A 10,938-nucleotide genomic window follows, 5' to 3' on the forward strand; every position below is an offset into this window, starting at 1 on the left:
AAACCCTTTCTCACAGAGAAAAAAAAAAAAAAAAAAAAAAAAAAAAAAATATATATATATATATATACATATACATATATATATATATATATTTATACTTAATAAAATTTTCTTATCGTGCTCCAATACTCGGTGAACAGAAAACTTTTATTAGAGTTTTTTAAGGAAAAAAGTTAGGATAGATGATTGTATAATATCGTTGAAAAAAATAAAAATTATCGCATTTTTTGTTTTTTAAGTTCATACTTTACGTGGAGGAGAAATTGCACACCAACCATATGATTCAAGTCATTCAAATCAGCAACAAAAGATTCAAATGGAAATTTTATTTTTTTTATTGTTCAAATGGAAAGATTGAGCCAAAAAATAGAAAAGTAAATCTTTTTAGAAATCGTTTTTTAGATGAGAGAAATATGGAGTGTACATAAAGGTATTTATGGAACTATATAAGATTTTAATTTAAAAAGAAAATGATTTTAATTTAAAAAGAAAATAATTTTAATTTTTAAATATGTTGGGTGCCTTAATAAAAATTTAGAGTCTCAATAAAATTTAAGAGAATAGTGAATTAGAAATTTATGAAACTAAATTAATTAAACATAAGATTTAATACTATTTGAAGACTGCGTAAATATTTCATTTACAACTGGTAAAAAGATTTCTTTTCTATGTAAATAAAGATTTTTTATTACATAAATTATTTTTTATCAATCATAAATGACACATTTACACGAAAAGTAACTATTTATTTCAAATAATTTTAAAATTTATCATAATCTAGTTTTAAAAATCTACTATTTACTATGATTTTTATGATAAAAGAGTTCCCCGAGTTAAAACCCACTAACTATAATGGGCTCGCCCTAAGACAATACCCAAGAAGCTCAAGTTAATGGTCTTCATTTTGGACAGCAAGAATATTGAATCTTATTGGTTAATAGACACTAGCAAATTCACTATTATAGTCACCCAACAAGATTTTTGTCCAATCATACTAATAATAGCAATTGATAGGGTTAAATCCACATAATATAGCATGTCATTGGAGGAGTCTTGTAAAAGAAAACTACTTGATTACAACCGCTACATCTATGCATTTCTTCCTTGTCACAAAATTAAGTTTTGTGAAGACATAAAAGGAGAGATTTCCTCAAGAAAAGAAATATATATATATATAATGCAAAGGCCACAATCCACATTCAAGGAGATCTCCAAAAGATAAAGCAAATAAAACCCTTTTTTGAATTTTTGGCTAAGATGAAACTTAGTCATTAGTGTAGAGTAATCCTAGGAACTGTCAGATTAGAATGCAGAGAGTTGTGAAGGATAAAAGAAAGAGAGAAAGAGAGAAATATGCCAAGACTTGAAATGAATTAAAATTAATAGGCTAATATTTTACATAAGTTAATAAATAGGCCAAATTACTGTTTTTGTCCATAACTTGTCTGGTTATGAACCATAACTTGACAAGTTATTGTCCATAATTCACGGTTTTTGTTCATAACTTGTCTGACTATGAATCATAACTTGACAATTTTGTCCATAACTTATCTGGTTATGAACCATACCTTAACAAATTATGACTTATTAATTTTTATAATTAAAAATTGACATATATACTTTTTTAAGCTTTTCGAGGTATTTTATACTATTTCCGTAAAAGGGGGAAACTGCTTATTTCTGATTGAGAAAAGTACGTGTGAGCCCAATTAAAGACATATGCTGGGTTCTATAGGCTTCGCTGTATTAAGGGCCGTTAAATGGACTCTTCCAGTTGAAACCCAATTGATTATGTCAATGGAGATGATCTTCTTAAATCGTGGTGCCATATAGGATGGTTTCTCTGGTCCAGGAGTTCCTAGCTAATTCCTAAACCTTAAAGGTTGAAGAATCATTTGTTGAATTATGTTTTCTTTATTTAAGTTTTTCAATAATATTAGAGTGGAGATTTGTTAAAGAATGGGGAGTCTAGTGAGTGTCAATCTATTTCGGATCATGTTTTAGTTATTTTTTATACCAGTTATCCTCTCTCATCATTTATATATATATAAAATGTTTTCTTTGTTTCTTGGTTGGTTTTGCTAGCTTTTTTAACTTTATGATAATGATAAAATGGACGAGATAGTAATTTTCTTGCTATTGAAGATGCCATAGGGCCATCAGACATGGAGCAGACAAATCAATGGTGAGAGCTTTTTAGTTTTTAATTATTGAAGTTTTTAAGGGGAATAAAATTAATTGCTGGACTTTGACAAAAATTCCATGAATACATCTGCTCCTTCCCTTGTCTCCGGATGTTGTATGTCGTTGTCATGACAGAAGTTCGAAGGTCGCTACTATTTTCGAAGCTTGGAGCAGTTGGAGGTCGCCGTCACAAGCTAAATCGCATACTGCAGTCGTGAGCAGTGCGAGTTAGGGTGATAAGTTTAAGAGATTAGGTTTTTAATTTAGGTTAATTTTTTAATTTATGTAAACAAAGTATTGTAGTAGGGATAAAAATTGATAAACAACTACGTAATTAGAGTGATAAATATTAACTATAAGGTTTATTTATTATTATTCATCATTTTTCCTTCTAAATATATTATTTATCATTTAAAATAAAAATATTTATATTTTTTATTTGCCAATAAAATTTCTCCAAATTACAAAAGAAAATAACAAACCAAATTCGCCCGCCAAAAATCCCCAAATTAATAGTTTAATACCCTCACCCTTACCCTAACGCTAATACAAGAAATCCACAATTTATTTCTCCTCCTGCCAATCCCTTCGCCCTATCTTTTCCCCCTTTCTCTGCTCAGCAGTGCAATGCTGGAGACGCGTTGTGACAACCAACAATGAGCATTGATACCATCAAAGGGCCATCGATGATCGCAAAGACAACTGAACAATGAGCATGAAGATGACCAAGAAGACCATCGTGTTGTCACATAGTTGCGATGTACTATATTGCGACGAGTTCGTTGTCATCGTCATAAGATTCTTAATGAGTGAGTTTTACTCGCTCATTTAGTATCGTTTTACACTTAATATCTAGTTGATTTTTGAGATTTTTGTTAGTTTTTATGTGTGTTTTTATTCTTTGTTTGAAGGTTAGGTGAAAGTCTATGATTTGGAAGGTTTTGGACAACTTTTGGTGGAAAAAGACAACAAACATAGCGCTTAGGTGTCAATTTATAGCGTTTTGGCGCTGAGTTTTACGGAACCAGTACAGTGGGTAGAATGACCAGCGTTTTGGCGCCCATTACAGCGCCGCAGCGCCCTAAAAACTGGGCTGATTTTGCACAGCCAGCGTCGCAGCGCTAGGAGCTCAGTGCCGCGGCGTTACGACGCGAGAAAAGATGCATTTTGAAGGTAAATCGTGAGAGAACTTACCCGTTTTGACCCTAATGCTTCAAAACCTATAAATAGATTATTCTAGGGCAATTAAAGGGAACTTTTGGACTGAGAGTGACGGCTGACTTTTGAGAGGAGATTCAAGAAAAGAAAGGAGAATTGAGTACGGAGAAGAAGAACGGCAAAAATCTGGAGACGGAGACGCTTCAATTCAACTCCAAACTAGTTCTTTTCTTTCCTTTCCAATGATTAAGACTTTGTTTAAGAATTTATCTTGTTTAGAGATGAACTAATTTCTTTTTCTAGGGCTACGATGTAGCCAGATTATGAATGCTCAGATTCTAAATCTTCTTTTTAAGTAATTGATGTTTAATCCGTATATGCTGTGTATTTTAATTTATTCTTAATGCTTGTGATTGTTTGGCCAACTATTACATGATTTTGTATTTGATTTGAGACTGAGAGGTGATAATTAAATAAGCTCTTAATTGAAATACCATGAGTTGTTCATAGGATAGAGATATCTATGATGCTTGTGCAGTTCTTTTAAATTTCTTGCACTTAATGATTTTCATCAGGTTTAGAAGTCTGACAGAGATGTAGAGTTTACTTGTTGGATTAATATTATTGTTGCTTGAGAAAGAATAATAATTGCTTTAGAGAAATTGCTGTCAATATAGGATTGAATGTTAATTTTCTTGAATTATGGGAATTTGAACAGGATTAATTTTGGTGAAATCGGAAACCCTAGAGTCTTAATCTATTGAATTTTATTCCACTGCTTAGCAATATTGTTTAATTTATTTAATTATTTTAGTTTTACTTTACTTAATTTTATAAACTATATTTTTGATTATTCAAATAAAATTAGGGTTAATATAATTTCGGTAATTAGTAAACAATAATCCTCGTGGGATGATATTCTTATTCACTATTATATTACTTGATTGCGATAGCGTATACTTGCGTTACGATTTTTCACAATAATTCTCACAACATTCTCATCCCACTTCTTCGAAATGTTATGGCGTAGGATGGTCTTTCTCTAGGGATTGTAATCTTTGCATGGCTAGCAATTCGTGTTACCGTATCGGTTCTTGTCGTGTCATGCTTCTCAGTTACACGAACCATACTCATTTAATAATCGTGTGAGAGCTCTTTAATTAAAGGGTCTACGAGCACAACATGACTAATCTATTTATAAAATGAGTCATTATCGTGTCATGTTAACCTGAAACACATCTATAACCTATCTACTGAAATCCATATTTTAAATTAAAAAAAAAAACTTAGAAAAGAAATTAAAAAAACCAACAACTTAGCAAAAACAGTAAACTTAAAACATCAAAACAAAGTACTAAAACAATAAACAACAACCATACACAAGAAAACAAGATCAATTTTTATATTTCTTTACAAAACAGGTTATGAATGGGTTCATAATGTGTCGTATTTGCGTCAACCTATTTATGACACATTTAATAAACAAGTTATTGCAGGTTGATTTCGTGTTGGAGGGTTCGTGTCATGTTGACCTTTTATTTAATCATATTTGGCGGGTTCAACCTGTTTTGACCCAAATTCATCTCTTAAGGCGAACCCAAATTTTCTCTAACTTCGTGCGAATTTCGAGTCGTGTTATCCTGTCGTGATCCAAATTGCCAGCCCTATCACACTTATCTTTGGATTAAAGAGTGACCAAATCGACATCTCATATTTTTACTACGTAAACAAAATTATTAAAAGAATCCCACAATCTTTATTTCACCTTTAAACAATTTTGCTTTCTTTAAAAAAGAAAAGAAAAGAAAAATGAAAAGAGAAACAATTGGACTCCATCCATACACATGTAAATTATATATATGTTCAGAGCCAAAACAAAGCTGGGACACCAAAGAAACCGAAGCCATCATGTGAAATGTCAAATTCTTTTCTAGCTATCAAAACCTTGACAAAGATCAGCATCTAATTCGAAACAACTTTGTTCTTATTTAATTTGTTCGTACGTTGATACCATAACTCAGATTAAATAAGACCCGTTTCGTTTACGAGATAAGAATCACATAATTAATGAAGCTTCATTAAATTCTGTTCATCATGATATGTTAAAAAATTTAGTCAAAATCGTTTTGAAAAGACAACGAACAAGAATAGAACCTTTAATCCATTCTATACCAACTAATAACAATTACTTATTTATCTGCTGATCATGTTAGCTTTTCAATTTTATCAAATATTATATTTTCTCCACCAAATCTACGAGTGAAAAAATGAAGAAGAAGAAGAAGAAAGATTATTTCTGTCGTCTCAACTTTCCACTTATATATGAAGGATGTTGATGGTTTCCGTGATGCATGCTACTATATATGTGTGTGTCTGCTATTCATCTTTTAGACAGTTGATATAATATATATATATATATATATATATATATATTGTTATGACGTCCTTTATTTACCTTCATCTTATGACGCTGTTGAAAGTCTATTGTTTCGGTTTTCCAAATCTCTCTTTATATTAAATGATCTTACCTCTATCTCAGAGAGAAAAAAAAAAAAGAATCTTACCTTAGAGGTTGACGAAATTATTATTTCCATGCTCTCTAGTCAACATTTATCACTGTCTACGACATCTTAAATAACTTTCACAGATATGATTGCATATCATTTTTAATGCTTAATTATATATGATAATAAATATATATATATATATATATATATAAAACATATATATTTCAAACATGTATGCTATATATGATTTCTAGCTTAAAAATTCGTTAGTATGATCTTTATACACTTATTCATTCATGACTTGGATCTTTAATAAAGTTATACAAGTCATCTAACCAATTAAAGGAAATAAACCATATATATATATATTTTTTTTTTTTCTTTTTTTAGTTTTTTTTGGGAAAAGTCTCCTAAAGCAAAGAAGTCCTAGGAAAGCAGAATAAAAGCAAACATTGAAGTACTTTGTAATCATCATTGTTGCCCCCATTAACCACTGTACAGCACCATATAAAACAACTTAACACGTAGTTACAATAATTGATTAATTACATATTTAATTCACATTAAAAATTATAAAAGAACATACATTAATTATAATACTCTTTTCTTTTCTTGTGGAGATGATTTGCTCAACCACTCTTAAATATTATCTGTAAAGGTGACAGCTTAAAACTAATCAAAATGTGGAAGTCTAGGTAAGATTAGTTATTAAATTGCGATTAATATGACTCAGTCAGCTCATATTTAAATACAATCTTTTCGAGCATATTTGCACTATTTAATTTATGTTGGTAAACTTAGATCATAATAATTATGTCCTAACCATGACAGGGTGGATTTTGTCCATTCAATCGACGCTATTAATTAAAGACAAGTGGAGCTTATATTGACGATATTATATATACCTCAAACATATCTAAATTAACAAAAGAATAAGTCCTTTTCAGGCAGCTGTTGAGCTTGTATATTAGTGCTTAATATAACACTATTATAGAAATTACACATATATAGACGAAAGATGGTCAAGATCTTTCATTTGTTGTAGTACTACTATGAGAAATGTAATCTAAGATGTTTTTTTAAAAAAAAAAAAATGTAATGTAAGATGTAATAGTTATACTTTTACACAATAATTGAATGAAGATAGGATTGTTTTAATTAATTTTATCTTTTCCTTCTTTTTCCTATTTCCCTATGATTAGATGCAATAATTAGTTTTTTTAATATATAAAGTACTCTATTGTCTTTTTTACATATTACAATCGATGATAGATTACATGTGATCTATCAGCATTTTGTTATTATAAATTAGTCCTCAATGAAATATCAGTTTAACTGGCTTATAAGGCTGCTTTTTTCTTTTTTCTTTTGTTTTTTTTTTGTTTTTGTTTTTTTTTTTAATGAAGCGAGGGGATAAATAAAATAAAAAGTCTCCCCAACATCCCCGCTGGCTTATTTTGAGATCTATGGATGGAAATGTTAAAAAACTGCTTCTATATGTACCGAGTTATATATGTAGATCAACATGTTGAGGTACAATTAAACCACAGCATGCCAAATTTGGGGTAGCAAAAAATTGGGACATGGCCCTGATCTGTCTTCAAAAGGCAGATCTTACTAAAGAAACCTCTAGACTTCCTGTATGGACATCTAGATCCTGTATCTCTTATCACAATTGGAAAGTCATCTAACTATAGCGTAGTTTTTGGATTCAGATCTCATGTTTAATTTTTGATGTCTCAAATGATGTGTAATTAAAAAAAAAAAAATCTTGATAAGTGAATTAAGAAACATTTTAAATTTTTTAAATACTTCGACACATCATATTTTAAATGTCAAAATTAGACAAGTAATTTGAATTTGTAGTTACTTGATAGTAAACCCCAAATTAAGTTTGAATGTTGTAAATTCTGATGCCAAATAAGTTTTGATTGCATTTAGTTATCGTAGATTAGAGTTGCAAATTCTGATGCCAAATAAGTTTTGATAGCATTTAGTTATCGTAAATTAGTGCGCTGATAATTATATATGCAAAAATTTATAGAGTGGCTAGCATTTAATATTATGCGTAGCTATGTCTAAAGGATATATAGTTTTTTTTTTTCTTTTTTAAGAATATATAGAAAAGCATGTGGATTTAATTGATGGAAGAAATCATTGTTCTCAATTTTAAAGGTCATTATTCCCAATAAAATGATAAACTAATTATTCAGTTCACAATATTAATTTGTTTATGAGGATCACCTTTCATCTACAAGCAGATGGCTAATTGGTAAAGGTAGGGAAGTCGGGAAAAACAAATTGATTCGCTAAAGTAATTACTTATTCGTTGCTGCATTGCAAAAAGCCAATGAACTAAAGCATTGCTGCAACATTGCGAAGAGTCGAGGTTTTTTGTTCTCAGTAATAGCTAACTAAAAGTAACTTAGTTGAAATAAAACAACATTAACGATAACATTATGCATGAAACGATATTCATCATCTCTTTCCCATTGGGTTAAATGGTTTGATATTTAGTAATTATAGTAAGAGCAGCTGAACCAATTTTATGCCTGTGAAGCACCTAAATTCTTACAATAAAAATAGGGATAGAAGATTATTACTATATGATCAGATATATATGGTCTATGAGTAAATTAGTATACATATTAATATGAAAAAGCATGTCACCGGTTATACTACAGACCAAAATTTAAATTGGTGTTTAATTCCCACAGAAGACAGTAAGGAAATTAAGCTCACAAATCTCCATTTTTAACCTAAGGAATGCCTGGAATGTTAGAAGGATATCGCCAAGCATATTCCTATATATATAAATCCTAATTAAACGAAAGTGCTTTAAGGAATCATGTGCTGAAGATTTACTATTATCAATGCTGGATCAGTACGTACGGGTTGTTTCACTGTAATTGCTAGATTACTACTCTTTTTTTTTTTTTTTTTCATCAGCACCTCATGTAAACATTTTTTAAGTGGAGAATAAAAATTTACAACCTTTGGAAAATCTTGATACCGTATGACGTAATTGTGTGTGTGGATTTATTTTTATTTTTATTTTTATTTTTTATATAACGAAGAATGGATCACTACTGAACAATAACATTTCAATATATGTAGCTTTATTTGCAAAGTTTTTCCTGATCAGTTTTATTGAACTGTTATGGTAAACGACTCATCAGTACTCAACAATTCAATATTCAAGCTGGTTTAAAGAGTTCTGCAGAGATGCATGCATGAATGAATGGTTATATACACACACACACACACACACACACACACACACACACACACACACACATATATATATACACAAAACATCTCATGAAATTCATTTGAAAGACACATGTACGGTGAAGTGTACTCAACTTATGTAAAATTAAAGTAATTCAAAACTAAGTACTAGACTAACTAGTCTGTTTCTAATTGATCCAAAACTCATGAACTCAAGTAAATCAGTAAGCTGATCATCAAGAACCGAAGGTAATTGAGAATGTGTTGTGCACACTAATAAAGTAACAAAGTGTTTTAATTAGCAGATTAGTAAAAGAAATTTAAGGTTTTCTCTAAGTTATATGTTATATGATATGTTATATGAAATCTATTCCATTCCCAGAAAACGTTGATAGTACAATATCAGTCCTAGGCCGTACTATGAAGGTCAAGGCTTTTTTTTTTTTTTTTTAATATATGATATGTTATATGAAATCTATTCCATTCCCAGAAAACGTTGATAGTACAATATTAGTCCTAGGCCGTACTATGAAGGTCAAGGCTTTTTATTTTTTTATTTTTTATTTAAATGGTTTTTTGCTTAGTCTGTTTTGACTTGTTTTTAGCTATTTCAGCTTTAACTTAACTTGATATTGAAAGATTTTACCCAAAAAAAAAAAAAAGAAAGATATTAAAAGAAGAAGAAGAAGAAGAAGAAGAAGTTAAAGTTATCAGTCCTAGGGTTGGATCCGAATAAGAACCATATATATGGATAAAAAATACAAAATTGTTATCAGCTGCATGAAAAATGTAAAATTTGGTTCTGGACACAAACTCAGCGTTAAGGAGAAGATCATAACAGCTTCACAGATAATCTATTAGATCTAAAACTGGCCTTAATTTTATGTGATCTTGCCACCAATTAAAGAGGGAATTAATTACTAGATATAGAAGTGCATACTATTATTTTTACACGACAAAACCAGTTTATTCCAAAAAACTACTAAGTGAATGACAATATGATAAATGACGATAAGAAATAGTGAGCTCAAATATCCAACAAGAAATTAAGGTGATGAAGATAATTAACTAGACAAATTTCTTAACAAGTTGTTTGGTTTTCCGAGTTTCTTCTGTATCTTTACATATACATTGGAGAAAGAAGTTGAAAAGAAGCAAGTTTAAGAAAGTAAAGTTTAAACATCGTTACATGTTAGGAACCAAATCACCTACCCCGTAAAAGAAGATCAATTTTTGGATTGATAAAAACCTTTGCTTTTTATTATTATTATCGGAAGGAATCAGTTTATTGTTAATGTTAAAGTGTTGTATTGTATATAATATATTGAAACAATGCCAAAACCAAATAAATATATTCCTTTATTCCCACAACCCTAGAAAATTAATTAATTTACTCCAAAGACTTTTATAATGCAAACTAATTCTGAGCAAAATCAAATTAGAGATGATAATATATATTGCAACAGAAAACTATGTTTTTGGTCATCAAGACAAAACATAATATTAATTATCGAAAAATAGAATCTCGTCAGGATATATAAAACAAATGGGAAAAAGGAAAAAAAAATTCAAAAAAAAAAAAATCAGTTGATCTCAGTTACTCTTACTCTCACTACCTAAAAACTCCAGTAACTAACAGCAAGTTCTCAAACATACACCATATTCATTTAGTGAACTTAAGGCCAGCGTAAATTCTCAAACCATTTCCTTATATGAGGAAACAAAAGTTTTTCTTTTATTTTTTTAAAATAAGAAGATCAAGTTATAAGAGAGTTCCACAAGGATATTTTCCACAAAATCTAAAACCCAAGATGGGAAATTAGGAAGAAATCAAATAAAAAAGAAGAAACAAGTGGTT

The sequence above is a fragment of the Morus notabilis genome, unplaced genomic scaffold (assembly GCF_000414095.1).
Source record: "Morus notabilis unplaced genomic scaffold, ASM41409v2 Scaffold69, whole genome shotgun sequence".
In the NCBI taxonomy this organism is placed as follows: domain Eukaryota; kingdom Viridiplantae; phylum Streptophyta; class Magnoliopsida; order Rosales; family Moraceae; genus Morus; species Morus notabilis.